The sequence below is a fragment of the Chlamydotis macqueenii genome, chromosome 8 (genome assembly GCF_036417535.1).
Source record: "Chlamydotis macqueenii isolate bChlMac1 chromosome 8, bChlMac1.mat, whole genome shotgun sequence".
NCBI classification, from domain to species: Eukaryota; Metazoa; Chordata; class Aves; order Otidiformes; family Otididae; genus Chlamydotis; species Chlamydotis macqueenii.
The window spans coordinates 31,573,201-31,593,223 of NC_141563.1; the positions used below are offsets into that span (position 1 = coordinate 31,573,201).

Genomic DNA, 20,023 nt, shown 5'->3' on the forward strand with positions numbered 1-20,023 from the left:
ATTATTCTACACAGTGAATTATGTGGAATATCCCAATCACTGGGATGCTGAGGTGCATATACTGATTCGAGATTTACTAATCCTCTTCTGTTTGTTCAGCTTAATTCTCCTCACCTAGAGAGTGCTGCAGAGTACCTCCAAACTGCAGCTATTTCTGTGTTCAGCCTGGCAGTACAAAGGTGAAACTCTGGCATATACAACAGAAGAATTTTGAAAGACTTGTGACAGCTGGAAAACATGTCAACTACCATCTGTTGAATGCCAACAACATTTGTTCCTCACATTTTAGGTGCCTGCTCTTAAACTGAGAAGTATTTCTGCATCAGATCAGCAGTCCCGCAGCCAATCTGTTCCCTCTAGGCTTGCCTTCTGAACCTAGGAGAGAAGTCGTGTGCCTAACGTAGCTCTTACTCAGGAGGTATCTATCATTTGAACAAACGCATTTCATCCATCTTTTGGCAAATGACAACTCTGAAACAGCAGCAGGGAGGTAAAGGCCTTACCTTCAAAGTACACATCCAGCACAAGGTGTTGACTGCTAGCTACTCTCATGGGTTAGCAGTTCTGAAGTGAATGGTCCTTTAGTCCTCCAAAACCCACACTTAAGAAAGAATTTACTGCCACTGGTTTAAAATGTGATTCAAGTTTTTCTTCTATAGAGAAAAAGACCCTAAAGGACTTATCACTCATGTAGCTAGTTGGAAGAGTAAAATAAATCCCTGTAGAGAGCTCCGGAAGGAGCGTAGAGCTAGCTGCTGATCAGACACAGCGTATCACAACTCCAGAAAACACAGAAGGTGCAGTGGGCAGGAAACTACTCAGCTTTAAAATCCTCCTGTCCATCATTCCCATACATCAGCTTTGTTTTTGCTGCATGCAAGAGATAATGTTGGCCCTTCCAGAACACATGCTAGCCAGTCTATGAAAAGGGAAAACATCAATGATCACCCATTGTTCTGCACCAGACTACCACCAAGGCTCTCTGTAGGAGGAAAGTGCTTGTAAATAAGCTCCCTGCAGCTTGCTTAAAAGGCTCTGCCTGTTGCACGACCGTGAGACCATCCACAGCTGTAACGCACCGCAAAGCTCCCAGTCGAGAGATTATGCAGCAGGAATCTTGCCGTTTCTCACCAATCCTCCAGAAAAAGAGGGGGTTTTTCCTTGAAACTTGTGCATGTATTTCAAGACAGGGTAGTCCGTTGGCTGACCACTTTGAGGCATTGCACACCATCTGAGAAATAGTCCTCCTGTTCCCTCCTGACAAGGAGTACCAGAATGAGGTAGACTACACCTCGCAGCCTGAGTGACCATTTCTTCTCCTGCCATTGATAAATCCATCACAGAGCACTCTCATATTCACTGACACTGCATCCTCGCGTAGCAGCTGAACAGCTAAAACCAGCCATGCCAGCTAGAACTGTACTTCTCCAAGTGGGGAAGGTCTCAGCAGCAATAGCACTGTTCTGTTTATTCAGACATGATAGCTGCTTTATTTTAGCCTGATTTCCTAAGGACATGAGGCTTATTAAATCACAGGTCTCCACACGTGCACGTGTGTATGCTTATTATCACTCTACTGACTTTTGATCAAACTTGACTGAGGGGAAACGCTTTCAAAGGTACATTCTTACAAATGTCACAAAAATAGTTGGTGAGGTGAAAAAGAGAGACCTTAAGCATACCTGAGCTGAGCAAAAAAGCTTAAGGGCAATGCCTATCTTTTTCCAATACCAAAGGATCTACAGGGATCATGCCTCATTAGGAGAAAGACCTAAATTGTATTAGTACCTTCTTAGATCCTGAAACCAATAAAAAGAAACAAATCCATAGGAAGTTGGGCTTCTTCAGTTCTCATGCTCACAGCGTTGTTGCTTTACACCTGCATTCCCAGGTTCTTCTGCCTCCCAAATCTCATCTGCTGTTTTCTGCTCTGTGTTTAACTAGCGCACATTTTGGCTCAGGGCACGAGGCTGTGACCAGGCAGCAAGCAACTGCAAGACACATTGTCTAGCTAAACGCAGCATAATTTGGAAAGAAATTAAATTTGACAATAGCTTAGAGCAAGAAGTTAGCTCTGAGGCTGGTACATCCAAGGCTGTCCTGGGAAGCAGGCCCAAGGGACTCTGAGGGTGGCTTCCAAAACCTGCCCTGGTATCATCTCAGCGCCTCGGCTCAACGAGGAACTGGACTCAGCCCACAGGGTTCACCTGTGTTAAAGGCAAACTGCGCTGTTGCCTGAAAGCACTGGAATTTAGTAATTCTGGTTTGCTGATTTCAGTACTCGGCCTGCAAACCCCCGGTGTGTGGTGGCAGACCCCGATTTATACGTTAGTGAGAGACAGGGACGTGGCTGCAGGAGGTACAAAACCCCACAGGGCTACATGCATTTGCTCAGTCATAACCTCTTCTCTGGTGGGCAATGCACTTACCTCATTAGGAAGGTAACTTGTATATTCATTTGTAAATTAGGTGCCCATCTTCTCAGGTTATCAAAGAGGGGGGCGGGAAAGGCATCCTGTATTTGATGGGATGTAAAGTTTATTGATAACCTTGCCCTGGCAGCCATGTGGTACAACGCGGGGATGAGATTCATCTCTATGCAAGTCACTGATGGATTCTGTGCTTTGTCTTCCTGTACAGGTACAGAGCATGACATCTCCCCTTCAAGGCTTTTAGTTGCATTTCTCCAAATCCATTTCAGTCTTTGTAATATCACCCTGAAGTGTTTTTTTTCCTCAGGCTATGTTAGCTTCTTAGACAGCAATAAACTGGCTTAATTTTCTTGACTCACACCATGTTTCATGCTAGCTTCAGTGAACGCCTCCCAGCCCTCAGGTACTTCAGCATATATGAAATAAAACAAACTGCAAATCTAAGCTCAGTTTCTTCAGCATTTACAGTAGCTGCCCTTACATCAGTTTAAAACACCACAAACCTTAGGTAATGAGGCATTTCTGTTTTTTTTTCATGTGCAAGACACTTATCTAATGAAGGAGAAAATACCTGATGCAGATTGCTCCCCACTGCCCCCTCAAGTTATTTGTAAGATTTCCAGGTAGACCACAAACTCATGAGAAGACAAGTACATGAGGCACAGGCAAGGACCGGCAGAAAGCCGGTGTAGCTCTAATTAACAGCCTAGCAAATGCCTAGGAAGAACAGCCTGAGCCTTCAGCATCCAGAAGCCTGTTTAGCTCTCCCTGATGAGGAATCAGAAAGCTTGGCTGTAACACAGCACGGAAGGGTCTCTGTGAGGTGTATTTACACTAATGTGCCAACAACTCCATTCTTTTGTAGCTTACATATGCGCCTGTTCTTGACACAAACAATTTAAAACCCCCACAAGACCATTCGTTGGTAGCTTGAAACAAAAATTTGAAGGTTTTGCATTAACGAGCAATCAAAATTCAGCGTTTATCACAGGAGAAAAAGACCTAAATGCATTTGCATTATGTGTAAATGCCCTCTACTCACAAGATCCATCACCTAAACATTCAAGATAGGAGCACAAACAGCTCTTCTTAAATTTACTTGGCTGTTTCAGCAGAAACAACAAGGTACTTACACAGGGAACATATTTGACTTTTTAAATGTCAACAGATGCTCTTTGCTGCAGGTCTGAAAAATCAGAATCCCTGATTCTGAACCATGATCCTTCTAGCAAAGATTCCCAGCCACAAGTTCTTTGTTCCAAATAAAATGTCATTGAAACATCTAATCTGTACTGGATTTAATCCCCTCATCACCATGACTGTTCTAGCAGAGTATTTGACAAATAGCCTCTAAAGAAATAAACCTTTTGATTTTTTTTTAAAGATTATGGTTTGATTTGGTTTGTTGTTTTTGTTTTTGTTTGTTTGTTTGTTTTTTAAAAAAAGAACAATACATAAGAATAAGAGTCACCTGTTTTTCAGCTGGTTGGCAACAATTACAAGATGCAGGTACTTAGCAGTGTCCTTGCTTAGGCTGCTCAGAGCCAGAACAGAGGCTACATCAACCCCAATAACCAGCACCAACCACAATTATAGGGCTTCATCAGCTGTGGTGAAGGAGACACCTCTTCTTCCCTGCTGTTCAGAGTCAAATCACGACACCAATGCTATAGCTTTTTGTACCTTGTTCAGAGTTTGGTCAGCCTTGGAGATAAGAGTAACAGACTTCATGGACCCATGGTTATAGGGGCAGCAAGCTGTGAGACATCAAAGTGTCAGGAAACATCTGACTCCCTGCCAACACAGCTCAGCTCTCAGACAGAGTGGCCACCTCAGCTCCTGTTCTCTACAGGACAGATAACCTGAATAAGCAAGAAATAAAGGCTCATATTGAAGGCAGAGGGCTGTTTGTCCTGCTGTAGGCCAATCTGGGGCTCGGTAATACTCAGCCCCTTTATGTCCAAGACCCATTTGCTTTCATTTCTGCATGGATGAAGAAACATCCTCAATGCAGCATCTCCTTACCTTTCTGGACTGTTGCAATGTGAGGTGTTAAATTTCTCACAACCTCTGGTAATTCTAGTTGTTTTGGTCAGTATTATTGATGTCTGCTGTGAGGAGGCTGGTTCGTTCCCATCCCACCACTCTCATGTCAGGACGTGCATTTCAGACTGCAGGCTCTCCGGGGCTGACACTTCCTTAGCTGGACGATTGCCCAGCGCTCAGCGCAGAAGAGCTCTGCTCTGCGACTGGAGCTCCTGGATGTTACATTAACACACACGCACACGTTTCCTTTGCAGAAGTAGGACTTTTGAGGGGAAGCCACCAAGAATCTGCTAAACAAAAGTCACCTTGAGAAAGAGGAAGGGAGAAAGAAAACAACCCACCAAGAGCAACAAGCTTGAGTTAGGAGAGTGACCTGAGGCAGACTAGTATGTGCCATTAGTATGAAAATGCTAACATTGAGCTTACTGTTCCTGCTGGTAGCTAGAAATAGGAACAAACAGGCAAGCAAGATGAGTCACTGGTTAAGACATGGAAAAGACGTGATGTCATGAAAAGCCTGTGAAGTTTCAGTTGCTGCCAGGAGCAAAATAATACCTGGTTCCTTCAGAGTTCAGCTCTGATTAAAATACTCCAGTTCAACAGATCGTATTAAGCATGGGTTTTTTTTCTTCTCTTGTTATTGAGTGCTCCCATTGCCCAAGAGTCACTGGAACCTACTCAGACACATTTAGATCTCTCACAATTGAGAGCCAGTTGCATTTGAGCAATATTAGCAACATGCAGCAAAACATTTCTGTTGTGGAAAAAAAAACCCAACACAAAACACTGTCTTTTTGGTAACATGCTCTATCCTTGCAAAGTGTTTTTTAAACATTTCCCCACTATGGCTATCTTCACTTCAAATCTTTAGAGGCAGTAAAACCAGAAGCCTTGGATAATTTCATTAGCACCAGTTGCAGAAGCTTCGCTTTTCCTATCCTGTTTTCTCTAATATTTGCACATAAACTGCTCCTACCATGGAGATGGAAATATTAAGAAAAGAGACGTTTAATACCTGCACAGCCTACAAGAGCTCACCGATATCTGGCCAGTCATCAGAGGCCTCATTCTTCACACCACATTTTTGAAGTTTTCCTCTGTAACTCAGTGGTTGAGCATCCCTTCAGGTGAGGCACTGCACTTACTGACTGCTTTTCTTTGTAAAGTACTTTTGCAAACTACACTGACAGATAAAGAGGAAAAGCTAGTGTGGGTTGACCTCGCCCACCATTACAACATTTCTGGTGGTTGAAAAGCCACAGCTCTAACTTTGCTCAGCAACTCCGCACCATTTGAGAAAACAGTGAATTGCTTAGAATGCAACGGGGTGCATGTGCCCAGCAGAATTTCCAAATGGAATCAGGCCAAGGTACTGTGATTAACACTACTGCTCATGATCTGCTAAGATGTTGAAAAAAAATTTCCATTTTCCCAGGTGCCTTGAGATTATAGTGAAGATTAGCAGCAGTTGCCTTTCCTGATCTGTCGAACAGCAAGCAAGGAGGACTGAAAGAGGGCTGCTTGCTTATGGATGTTATCTGTTCTTCTCATCTTTTTGCAGGCTGAGTTTCTCTGTTCGAGTATTTAAAAGACAATGGCTGCAAAAGAGAAATTACATGAGGAGGTACACACAAAGATTAAGTTCATTGTGCACATTTCTTAAATCTTATTGAATTGAAAAGTCTTATTTTTCATGACTTGGACTTAATATGAAGATCAGTCTGATACTTTTTTATTCTTCCTGATTCAGTTACCTTAATAGAAAAATTTAAAAATAGCAGTAATAAAAATATATAGCATCTGCACCACATGGCTACTTCCAACTTCCACTTCTCTAGCTTCAAATAAACAGCAAACAGAGTTGAAGAGGCACGATGTATTTGAAAGCCCACCCTCTCTGAGCAAGTGATAAAACCATCACTGCTATGATAAAAAATATTTAAGAAAATTTTAACATCTTGGAATAAGAAGCATTTTAGGCACTGAATGTATTGTTACATAAGAATACTTTGCCAGTTTTGCAAGACTGTTAGTTATCCCACATACATTCTTTAGTTCTGTTACTCAGCCACTATAAGAACAGCTGTACAGTGCACAGATGTCTGAGCAGTGTTAGCCACTGTAAGCATTATTAATTAGCTAGAGTTGTTGAGGAGCAGATAAATTAATCACAGTTAGAGTATTTCAGCACTATACTACTGTGAATGAGCAAGCATGGACATGCTAAACGGTCCTGCAGACAGTCCTGCTACAGCCCAGCGACTGCTGCGTGGGTCGTAACCGCGGTCTGCGAACCCACAGAGATGCACAGCAGAACGGAAAAGCTCAGTACAGTATCAATCAGCTGCCAAAAGAACAAATGCAAAATCTGTGAGGAGGAAGTCAAATTATCTGCAGTACAAATCTATCTAAAATCAGAAGCCTGGGTTTTTGATCTGGAAAGGAACAAGGACAGGTGAAGGGATTTAGCGTTGTAGTGCTATCAGCCAGCCTCCCCCTCAAACGCAGGCAAGCAAAACGGAGCAAATCCCAGCTCCGAGAGCAGCAGAACAAGACCCAGACTTCCCGGAGCCTATTTCTAGTGATCAAATGTCATGGTAACCAGCAAGAGAGCCAGGCAGCTAGAGGGGCTGCTCAGGTCTGAGCGGAGCAGGCTCTGCGCGAGGCTGGGCAGCATCGCGGTGGTACCCAGCCTGGACCACAGCCGCACGACTCTTGGCAAGACCTGCCATTAACTCATTTACAAAGCAAATATTGATGTCCAGAGGTGTTTATGAAGGTCAATGATTCTGTGCCTGGAAGACCTGTTAGTACACCTAATTGTAAGAAAATTCAGTGCTCTGCTATGAGCATCACTTCTGGGGCTTGTTCTATCAAGGGAAGATTCCAGCTTATTTCGTAGTCAATCAGGGGTAAATCTAAGCCTCATGCTTCACAAGAACCCCCTAGAAATATTATGTCCAAGGGATCAATTCTAAGACAAAGTGCTCAGAAATTCTGGGAATGTGTTTATGGTATCTCTAAGATTAAAATACCAAATCAAATTACAACTGTGAGGCAAGAACACGCGCTTTAAATTGAAGGGCAGCAGCAAGACAAAAAGAAAATAACCAAACATAATTTATTTTAAGAACTACATGTCAATAAAGAAATAATAGTATTTTAAGATCTTTAAAACCTTTATGTATAACTTTTGGTGGAAATTAAGAGTTGATCAGGCAGTTTCCAATTTATGATCTCCCAAATTAGGAAAAAAAAAAGCCCCGCTGCTGAATTCAAGTGAGCATTAAACAGAAATATAGAGATATTTAAGGTTCTAGCACTCAAGAAGGCAGAACGAAAGCTTAAAGACAACAAAATCCAAGAACAATCTGAAGCTCATAAATCAGAAGGTAAATAAAAAGGAACAGAAAGAGGTATGAATCTCGTTTCAGTGGAGTTTTAAATACATTTTCCAAATGTTGGAAAATTAGCAATAACAGACTCCTCTGTCTTATAAGTTTATATTTGACAGAAATGTGCATATACTTTGAAAAGCAATGCAAGAAATAAATCTGATGCAGTTCTTCACTGGTGACATGAAGGGCTTTTTGTTTAAATTCACAAAAATGTAAAAAAAAACCCCATCAAATGGAATTTGAAACTTTCCAAGTAAACCCACATCTCTGCTCAGAATAGAAGGGAAAACTTTCAGCTAAAGGACAGCTATTTTGGACTAGTCGTAAGCATCTTAAAATAGAGGCTTAGAATTCAAGTTCTTTGTCAACCACAACAGTACACGCATGATGATGCTCAGTAACAGCACAAGACAAAGAAAATAATCTGCTACCATTTACCGTAATATCTTCTATTATAACCACACAGTCCAGATGTTGAACTAGAAATTTCATTGTGTAGCAGCTGCAGGTGGCTCTGCTGCGCTCAGTGAGCAGCTGTGACATCCCTTTGGGGCTGTCGCGTGGTTACAGTGCCTACGGGCCTGTGCACGCCTTTGTAAGCTCACTCACCTTTGCGGTGATGCTGTCTCCTCCTTTCCATTTGGAACAAGGGTCATGAGCAAATACTTGTAAACATACATGCTGTTGTGATAGAACAAGGGGTAATGGGTTTAAATTAGAAGGAGGTAGGTTTAGATTAGATATTAGAAAAAAATTTTTTACAATGAGAGTTGTAGAGCACTGGAACAGGTTGCCCAGAGAGGTGGTTGATGCCCCATCCCTGGAATCGTTCAAGGCCAGGCTGGATGAGGCTCTGAGCAACCTGATCTAGTCAGGGATGTCCCAGCTTCTTGCAGGGGGGTTGGACTAGATGACCGTTGAAGGTCCCTTCCAACTCTAACTATTCTATGATTCTATGATTCTATGCCAGATTCTATGCCAGATGTTCTGCTGTTTGGTATTTTTACTCTGTACTAGTCACTTCATCACCACAACACCTCCCTGCCCCGTCTAGGCCATGTACTGCTTCCTAGCCTTCGGCCAGTGGACAGACTCTGCGCCTCAGCGGCTCATATCTTAAAGATGAAAAGCACGTCCTCGTATTTAGCTTTTTAGAAAGACAGGGGAAAACCACAGCAGATTTCCCAGCTGAAGAAAACATGGTGTCGGCATCATAAAAAAGGAAGGACACATGACTAATTTATCTGACATTCAAACAGACTCCTAACTCAGTTCCAGTCCTCACCCAGCCAGTCCCTACCCATCAAGAACTACTGCTCCCTCCTCTAAGATCAAACAGGGCTACAATCAGATTTTCTCTACCATCATCACCTGCTTGATATATCCCAATGACTTCCTTCATCAGCTGATTAGAAAACTGACTTTTAGCAGCTCTTCTTGGCAGGAATCACTTTGCATTTCTTCTAAATTAAAGACAGTGCACCTAAGCTCATTTTAGGAGCAAACCAAGCCAAAATCCATTCCTCTAGTCCTTTTTTTCAAGGACAAATGGTTTTGCCAAGGAACCCAGCAGACAGAGGTAAAGAAGCCGGGGGGGGGGGGGGGGGGGGAGGAGAAGAAAACCAAAGAAAAAAAAATCTTTGAAGACTTGGCTCATTAAAAAGACCCCAAGATGCCAGAATACATTTCAAACAGATTTAGCAAGCAGACTACAGCTGGGTCAATCACAGCATGTTCTGCAGCAGGTCCACAACTCTGATACTAAAGAGAATTTCAAGTCAGCACTTCAGACGATCAGGATTTCAGTGAAAAATTCTGGCCCAAATTTAGGTTGGACAGATGCTGCTGGGCCCACCTTACATTGCCTTTGAGTATAACCAGCTGGAAAATGAGCGTTAATGGATGTTCACACCAGTGTGAATCTCATACAGTTGAAGTCAACCAATGTAAAGAATGAATACTGACAAGAAAAATACTGGTGGAGAACTCTGTCATATTTCTAATGATTTATTATGCAATGTGACACATAAAAGCAACAGACCATTTCAAACCCAGTTTGCTGCTAGGCTAATGTGTGCACACGTCCACAAGTGGTAAGGGTCAAAGAATTATCACCCGAGCAGGAAAAACTTCTGCTACAGCAGCACTGCTTACCCTTTTTAGAGGATTTGAGCGAGCTTCAGCCAAAGGCAACAGAATTACTTTTATCAGGGGCAGATCTACGGGGCAGGGAAGACTCCAACAGGGGCTGCTGGCATCCCACAGGGTGCATGTACCTGCTCTTCCGGTGGAGAGCAGCTGTGTTGCTGCATGCCTCCAGGTTCACCTGTCCACAGCCACCGACACCAGTGGGACACCAGTCAGGCTCTCAAGCACAGCCTGTACTTACCACTCAGTTCAGCCTAGATTTGGGGAGATGCCATTTGGCCAATGAACTTTTATACAAAACAAGCCCTGAAGAATTGTAAGGTCCTGTCTGCATCCACTGACCCTAGTGAAGAATACTGCATACACAGAGGTGCTGACTTCTCTCCCGTGAGGCTACGTTTCTAGATAAGAGGAAAAGCAGATTTTCCATGTGGTCTGTTTGTCAAAACATGTTACAGACCTCAGCCCAAGAAAAGAAGGTTGTAAAAAGAGCTATTGACAACTCCAGACCATCTTATTTAAAGCCAATGAAAATCCTATCTGCGACAGGGAAAGCACAAAATCATGTCTGTACAGAACACTAAAGGCCTAGGATGCTTTACAGATCAACAAAAACATAGAGGCATCATTCGTTATAATATTCTATCCATTTTATGTTAAGATACCTTCAGAAAATAGGGAAACTGCACAGCATCACCCCAAGCAAGCAAAGGTCTGTCAACAAATCTGTAACTGAAGCAATCACAGTATCAGGCATAACACAAGCACAAGTTCATGCATAAGCATCATGCTGCTTCCTACATTACCCAGGCTGTCCGCCAGCAGAAAATTGACAACGGACACTCTGGACCACCGGCTCACTTCAGCAAAGGGCAATTCTGCGCTCCATTACCACTGCACTTTTAGAAACACTTCCCAGCTTAGGAATGAATTTGTCCTGTTGCATTGGGGAAAACATGAACTGAAACATTTATCAAATGAAACCAGCTTCTGGGCAGCTTGAGCTCCTCTGCTTTCACGCGGAGCTACGCAATTCATCTGGCGAAGGTGGAACAAGACGCTATTTTGATGAATGCAAGTTCATTACTATGACAGAGACAAAAAGAAAGCTCTTAGGACTTGTTCTTGGTCCCACTCCAATCCAAATCACTCCCCTTGACCAAAAGGGAGCAAAAGCAAACTTTGGAGCAAAGCATAAGGTAGAAACGAGCAGAATTAGATCTGCCAATGAGCTAAAGACGTTTTAACACTATGGGGACATGACTTCAGCAACAGCATAACTCCTTCAAAACATTACAAAACTACACTTAAATGAACTGCACTTTCTGCCCAGCACTATTTTACCTTACTCTGATGTCAAAGAACTGTAACTTGACCCAATTTTGGAGGCTCTAGAGCAGGAGGGGAAGCTTTGGCGTGGGCTGCCTGGACCTTACCCTAATGCTTTATACCAGGGTTCGGGAAGTGACAGTATCTGGCCTCTCTGCAGAACAGAATGATTTCTGGTCTTGTAGGAAACAGATAATTAGTTTCCATTTCACTGGTACACTCATACCACAATCACCATTCTCAGAAGAGCAGAGTCCAGAGAACAAAATATGCTGCCATTTAAAGCATTAATAAAATTAATACAAAGAACTGAAAGGAAAAACACAGCTTCTGTCCTCACATGGCACCCAGGTCTTCTCTCTCCATTCAATGTACCAAAGAGGAAATAATTTCCCTTCACCAAAGGTTTACTCTTCATCTAAGTCAGCTGAAAAATCATGAAAGCCACAGTAATATCCAAATCTCTTTGCTTAGATGTCTCCTTTTGCTAGTTCTTCATATGAAGTGTGAAGGGAAAGCACAAAACTTCATCCCTGTCCTACCAGCATTTACTGGACAATGACAAAGCACACGTGTGAGAACAAGTGCATCCTGTCTCACAAACTGAGAGCTCCCATAAATCTCAGACACCCTTAACCAGTCTTTCTGGCAGACCATATGGTAGCATCAGAGCTCATCTCCTGCCAACACCTGCAGCTGAGGGAAGGGAATCCTGAGAGCTGGAGCACCTCTCCTGTGAGGACAGGCTGAGAGAGTTGGGGCTTTCAGCTTGGAGAAGAGGAGGCTCTGGGGAGACCTTATAGCAGCCTTCCAGTACCTCAAGGGGGCCTACAGGAAAGACAGTGAGAAACTCTATAACAGGGCCTGTTGTAGGACAAGGGGTAATGGTTTTAAAATAGAGGGAGGTAGATTCAGATTAGATATGAGGAAAAAGTTTTTTACAATGAGGGTGGTGGAACACTGGCACAGGTTGCCCAGAGAGGTGGTGGATGCCCCATCCCTGGAAACATTCAAGGCCAGGTTGGACGGGGCTCTGAGCAACCTGATTTGGTTGGAGATGTCCCTGCTCCTGGCAGGAGAGTTGGACTAGATGGTCTTTAAAGGTCCCTTCCAACCCAAACCATTCTATGATTCTATGATCTAATCCTCAACAAAGAGGCTTGCCGCAGCTGAGCAGTACATTGTGCCAGCCTTCCTGATGCTTAGTGATTAAAGTTTCCTAGATCCTAGTTATCTTTATCAAGTTGGGCATAAATAAATGTGCTGCAAAGTTTCATCCATGGCACGTGCTCTTCCTGGAGTCAAACAATAAGTATTAGGTGATAAAGAATATACGCACTCTGTTCTAATCTCAAAGTGTCCTTCCGCATCACTAATGACATCATATCGAATCAGCCCTGAATTTATTAGTTGTATCAACAGACAGCAAATGTTACATAAAATCTCTTAGATAAGAACCGGCAACATTCTGGCACATGTTTACTTCCTTTTAATTAATGAACAGACTAGTTGCAGTCTATCTTGTGAAATGAGATGTAAACATAAACGACCTCCACATCTGTGCTGTCTTTCAAAACAGCTTATTGGCAAGACCTACAGGAACAACCTTTCATCCACACTTGCTTCAGTGCTATGCAACTTCAAAAATGGAAGAGGCCGCATTTTTGTGTGGAAAGAAGAAAAACAGCAAGGCATTAAAGCTGCATCTGGCAAACACAGAGGTTTATCTCCGCCCGTGAAAGAAAATGGGAGGGATCACACTAGAAATACACTGGGACTTTCCCAGAGGGAATGGGATCTGCTGCAGAGACTGCACTACTGGGAAGGAGACACCTCGTGACATGTCGTGGTGGAGGAAAAAAAAAAAAAAAAAAAAAGGACAAACTGAAATAAGTCAAAACAACAGCAAAAAAGAAGATAGGAGGGCTGGCTTATTAAAAAACTTCAGAAGAGCGAGCTGTGTTTGGATGAGCTAAGTCACAACGATCATCCCAGGATGTTCCAAGGCTTACAAAGGCAAAATAAGCAGTTTCCTTGGGCAGGGGACACGCTTCTTCAGCTGTGCCACAGACCAGCAGGGACCAGCTCTTCAGGCAGCCTCTCCTTTCAGCTTGAATGGGTCTCAGCTTCTGCAATTCCCAAGGGACATTAGAAACTAAAGATGATAAAGTGATATTATCCTTCTCATAGTCAGTAAGGCCAAAGAACTGCTGTTGATCTCAGTGGGTTTAGGACTTCACGCTTATTTCACTACGTAAATTTTCAATGGAGAAGGAAAACTCTTCAATCAGTTATTTTATTTCATAATCACAGACCAGCTTCTGCTGGTGGCTTTTTTTTGGGGGGGGGGGGGGGGGTTAGGGGGGTGTTCCTAGGGTTTTTGTTTGGTTGTTTGTGTTTTGAATCTTTGTGTAGAGTTTCTTCTGTCACTTCCAGGGGTTTGGCCAAACTCAGCACCCACAGTTGTGAAGAAATCTGGCAAAGCTTGACACGCAAAGGCAAAGATGCATTTTGTTGATGCTGTGTTTGCATCCAAGAGATTCAGGTAAGGATCTGATGCCTTGTGACATATGCTCACACCATGCAGAAGCTTTTCCATTTTGTCAGCTTATGGAATAGTCTGAATGTAGAACAATTTCATAGCATGGTAATACAGATCAGTGCACAGACCGCACCGAGAGTTATAACCACACTCTGGAGAAGCAGAGTTGTCATCACCTCTACGTCCACGTGGTTACTGAAAAGCCATTTCTCAGACATCATCCTCAGATTTCAGGAGCAAGTGATGGAAATACAGTTAATGAAATTACCTATTGAGAACAGAAACTCAGTTACAGGTTTCATATTATGTCTCAATTAGGCTGTGCTTAGGTCAGAATTCTCAGGTGTTAACAGGATTGTTAAAGAAAATTAACAAGTGAAGGAAAAAATCAACTAGACCCCATAACAAAAATGCTGATAATTAGCATCTTTGTTGTACTGAAGATACTGCAAAGCTTCAATAGCAGTATACAGCATCAGGGAGTTTTCAAACACACCATTATAATAAAAAGGAAAACAAGAAATTCAGAAAGAATGTGCTACATTAACTTGATATTGCCGTGGTAAACAGTTTTACAATATTGTAAGACAGATTAAAAAGATCACAAGTTACCATGGTACCATTGTTCCTTCCAGCTTTGTGTTTCCAACACAAAATTGAATACTTTAAAGGCAACACAGAACTGTACTTTCTCCACTGCAAACTCATTCATCCTTTTCTGTGAGAAGCTGCAATAACCACCACAGGATTTCTTCAGAATGTCTTTGTTCACTGGAGTCACCAGCTTGTTATTCATAATTCATTATAGTTTCCACAATTTGAAAGTGAAATAATTTCCAGATGCAGTTTTCCAAGCTAACCTCAGACAAAGCATCTGAACCGGATTTTGCTCTCAGGCGTGCTGCTGCAGAAGCTGGAGTTTTCTGGGTTTGTCTGATCTCAGCTGAGATTAGCAGCTGATCTACCATTAATTCACTTGCTCAACAGCAACAACAAACTGCCAGTTACAAAGCGCACTCCTGTCGCTCCAGATGGACAGCACTAGAGGGGCAAACTCAGAAAATGAGGAGAAAGCATGTCATACTGTATTAAAGCAAGGGAGACAAGGGCACATCACCAGGACCTTTTAGGAGTCCTGCTGAGTCTTTGCAAGGACCTTTATCTCTTCACTGACCTTTTAGTTGCAAATGTTTTCCTCCCAACTATCCAATCGCCTTCCCGCCTCCACTGATTACTTCTGGCCGCTTCTAGTGCCCTAGACCTACTGGTATCCCAAACTGGCCTTGCAGAGAAGACCCAAACTTGAGGCATGTGAGAGACAGGTATTTATAGACACAGGTATGACAAAGCCATGACCAGGACTACTTTGTGTACTTCCTACAGTAAAACAGGAATTCAGTTTCAAGGAATAAGGAGTTGATATATATAAGAAAAATAAAAGAAATGCCATCCTGGAGGTAGCTATGCATTTATATTGAAATATAGATTTTTTTGACACAGAGAAACATTAGGTTTCATAGGTTCGCATTAAGAGCCTACTTCATTTGCCATTACTGCCTCTCTGCTTACCCATCTGAATGAGTACAGGTGTTAACTGACAAGCTATACTTTACTAATATCATATACAAAATACCTCATGGACATAACAAGCCTGTCATCTGCTACATCCAGGAGCAGATTAAGAATCAGCAGACCACTTCCTGATCTTAGCAACCATGCTCAAGTCACATGAATGACTCCGCAAAACATACAGCAAAAGCAGAAAAGTCAGGTTGCATCATGCTGTGCCCAAGGAGAACACCATGCTTATCTATGGAGCAACACTTCACACATCAGTGAGACTTTCTCCTTCAAGGAAGTGCCATCTCTTCCTCTCAACACATAACAATGCCTAAAGGCTACAGAACTCCAGGGTTGGGTGTTTTTTTTTTTCAACTCCAGGGTCCCCAGGGCAACCTCACTGGCACTACTGCCAGCTGTGCAACAAGCGCTGTGCTCACCTTGGAGCCACCCTGGGAGAAAGCAATTGCAGCTCTGCCATCTGTGGGCACTCACCAGCTTCCCTTACCTGTGAGTTTCTTGCCCAAGGGGGACAGTTTTCCTGCTCAAACACAAACCTTGACCCCACCACAGGACCTGGGGGAAAAATAAGCAAAGCTTCCCTCCTCCTGCTCAGGCTCAATACAGGAGGCTCTTCTCTACTTAAATAAAGGCTATTTGTATGGCTCACCTGGGTAGCACAGGCAGTGTGATTACTTGAGTGCTGTATCAAAAACATCTTGCAGAGATAGCTGTGAAACATCCCACTCTTCTTCTCCTCCTGCAGCAGCTGAGTCTATAGCGATTATGTGCATAAGTCACTCAGGTCAGTTACTAGCAATGACTATATGGTGGATTATCACTTAATGTTCTTATATAAATAAGGTTTTTAACCTCCTTGACAAAGTGGATATTTTTGGCTAGGCAGAAAACACTTTAGGGCCTAAACATCAGCCAAGTCTCCCATAAGGAGAACAGCTGACTTGCTATGACACAGCTTAATTTGGTGGCCATTCAGAAATATTTTTATTTCAATACCGTATTCATACAGGTAAGAACAGTGAAGTTGGTTGTTCTAGCTTGTATAGTTAGAGTAGAGCATGTTTATTAAGTATTTTCAGGATCACAACACAGATTAGTTGATACAACTTTTTGGGAGCACAGGAGGAATAGCTACATTAAGAAAGGAGTTATCACTCTTGGTTACTTTATAAAGAACAGCACTTCATATCTTGCCTGATTCATACCCACACAATACAACAGGAAGGCTGTTGAATGCTGAATGCTCGCAAGAAAAAGTTTGTAGCCCCAGGTCTGAGAGGTTGCATCCAGCAATCTGCTTTCTCTTAAAATTCTCCACAATGATATTTTTCTCCCTAAGCAACATGTCCACAAACATCTAATAAAACCAGGCTCCAGTAAATTAAAAACTGAAGGACCAATTTCAGAAGACATTGGTCTGAGCTGGGTGCCTAGACCTCGATACACCATTAGTGGAACTTCAATTTTGCATTTGAACAACCTTCCAAATTTTTAAGATACAGGAAGTTATTTTGGCATTTTGTCCAGGCAATGCAATCTCTTGACCCACAGGCAGAAGTCTTGCTGAAAAACAGCACTAGGTTACCCTCTTCCATCACAAAGTGTGGCAGCTGAAGGCTGCTACCATCCAACAGCTGGAGGTTTGCACACACCTCAGCATGGGGGTGCAAAGCTGTGAGCGTCCAAACTCTGTATTACTGCCAGGTTAGCAGGCTTTTGGTTTGGTTTTTTGGGTTGTGTGTTTTTTCTCCCCCCAACTACCACTATTACCAATTCCCTGAGGCAAAGAAATATATCTATCGTAGCTAGTCACATTCAGTGTCTTAATTTGTACTGACAGAGGAACGTGTTGTCAAGCTGCTATCAGAATAATGCATCTCCTCCTGTTCATCAAGGAGTAACCACTGAGAAAAATTTCAAGATAGTCCAACATTTCTACTGTACTTTTCATGCATGTCATATAAACATGATGTTTCAGCTGTGCTAGAAATTGAAGCAGTCTTTTAGACATGATGGATTGCTTCTTATTTGCATATCTCCATGTCAGTAATCAAAATCAATCAACTTAAATCTAATTCTCCGCGTGTTCAGTTAAAATGTGTACCATATGCTGCCTGAACTGTGTACCAAAGCAAGACTGTGCTGCTGTAGAAGGCTTTTTTCTGCAGCTATATCTAACAGCAACACTGGGGCAATTTCCATTAAAATACAAAAAAAAACCCAAAACTTTGTATAACTATTTTCAACCAGCCTTGTGCAGCTCCAAAGGATGAGTTAACTGGCTTGCTGAAATTGGTCATTAGTGACCCATCACAATTCCTGCTGTTTCTGTTGGGTCCAATCAGGGGTTAAAGACAAGAGTTTACTCTCTGGCCAAAGAGGATCTCTGAGAAATAACAATTCACAAGGCGTATCTGGAGTCTCAGCTTCAGAAGCATTTGCAAGATTTATATTATGGTATTTAGAGTCATCCGTTACTCCACCTAGTTAAACATCTGGCTGCTGTCAAATTTTCAAGGTACGCCAAGCTGAAATGCACCTGCTTAAAATACCAACTACTTCTTAACACCATTTGTATTACAAGAATGCTTAGGACCACTCATCGTGAAGTTACTGCAGATCCCTGGTTGGTTTTTATCCCACAGTTTAGCTGCAGAATCAACATCACGTGTAAGATTACACACCACCAGCGTGCTCGCGCATCCCAAGGGACCAGGGTGAGAGCCGAGCCACCCGATAGTCCACTCGGTCCTCAGCCTCCCTACTGCAACGGCTAGCAAAACCAGCCGTAGTGGACCGTCTGAAGTTGGCTGGGAAGTGGACATATAACCTGTTTTTATATTAATTCCATTTCAGTTATTTTAACGGCCCTGTTCTAACTTGATTTCCAACAGTGGGAAACCTTTGCTTGCCTCTCCACTCTGCTTGCTAGAAGCCTCAATTTGTACTCGATGAGACGACTTGTTTTCCTCTCAACCGATCACTGTCATATGCCTAACTAAATGTGTCAAGCAAACAGTATTATAAGAGATTCATAAATGCTAAACTTCTAAGAGGCTTAGGAACGAGAAACATAACCGAGTGTCGCTGCCAGAGGCAGAAGAGTGGTTTAGGAATTCTCATAAGCACCAATTCAGCATTTTTATGCTAGTTAACCAGAAACAGGCATCTTCAGAAAACAGAAGTACTTCTCTGCCTCTGTGCTTATTCACATGGGGTAGAGAAATCACCATGCCATCTCAGATCAGCAGTTGAAGTGTTTCAGCATCTGGTCCTGAACACTACAAGCTTCTGATCCAAACAGTGATCAGAAACAGATGGCTCTGGAGTAGACATAAAATTGTAGTGAAGTACAATTATGTCAAACTTCACCAACAGGGGAAACATCTTCCTAACTTAGAAGGCAATCACCAGTAAACCAGCTTGTGGTGGACCTCATTTTCAATACTGTTTGATGTATAACTGAGACCCTGAAACCTCTCTTCCTCTTCCTCCCTTGCCTGTATGGCCAAACATGCAGATTCAGACAAATTCCACAGACTCTTTTTATGACATGATGCTCTCAATTTAAAACTTTTCCTTAATGCTGTGGGTGTAATTTAAAGGACCTCACCCCTCACAGGCCCTTCCTTCACTGGTAAAACTGTACACTGTGACTACAAGATGCTCCCTGATCATTCTTGGTCATAAGCCTTAGAAAGCCACTGTCATCACATAGATGGCAAGTTGTCTCATATCCCACTGGCTGATAAATTTTCAGTCAAATTATCTATAATCGCTGCGTGTGCTCTCCCTTTCAATGGCAACCAAGGAGTTACAGCAGAAGGCAGCCTGTAAATTGATGGGGTTTGGTCTCCCCTCCCAGAAAGAGCCTGCGGCTGGAGACTGAGCCCTGGGACGGACTCACTCCGGTGACCCCCACAGCTGGCAGCAGCACCAGCTCCTAGGGTTCCTCTTCTTTGGTATTTCTATTCACAGAACACTGTGCACAGGCTTCAAGAGCCAGAATCTCTTCCTTTGCACTCTTCTCAGCTTCAAAGCAAAGTACATTTTGCACTGAGTAGCCAGCTAGACAGCCCCTCTTCGTTACTTTCCTATTGAGCAACTACTGGCTACCTGCAGGTAAATCCAGCCCGTATTTAATCTCTTAATTTGATGCAATATTTCTTGTTCATTTTCATACTGGCCTTGACTGCAGTATTCCATGCACGGGTATGTGCTATGCCACCAATCTGTAAACTGACTTCCCATACGAATCCGTCAAAAGGTCTTCTTCACAGCACCAGAACAGCACCCAAGCGCAGCACTACAGATAACTTGATGTGGGTATTCACTTTGCTGTCCTGATCTAGTTAACCAGCAATCACATCACCTTGCTCCTTCAATACTTCTGGGATCAATTCAATTCACTTTGGTCCCTCTGAACTTGATACTCTTGTATCTGCTGCTTTCAGATGCTCTCCAAAATAGAATTTTGATTTCACAAAGGACTGAACATCTTCAACTCCTGTTTCACCAGTGGAAACATCCCTTTAGTCAAAACACAT

General features: G+C 42.8%; 1 protein-coding gene across 2 annotated transcripts in view; it reads right to left on the reverse strand.

Moving 5' to 3' along the window:
- The window catches only part of RAB3B (RAB3B, member RAS oncogene family), a 57,731-nt gene that overhangs the window by 14,002 nt on the left and 23,706 nt on the right, over window positions 1-20,023 (reverse strand). The window lies entirely within an intron of this gene.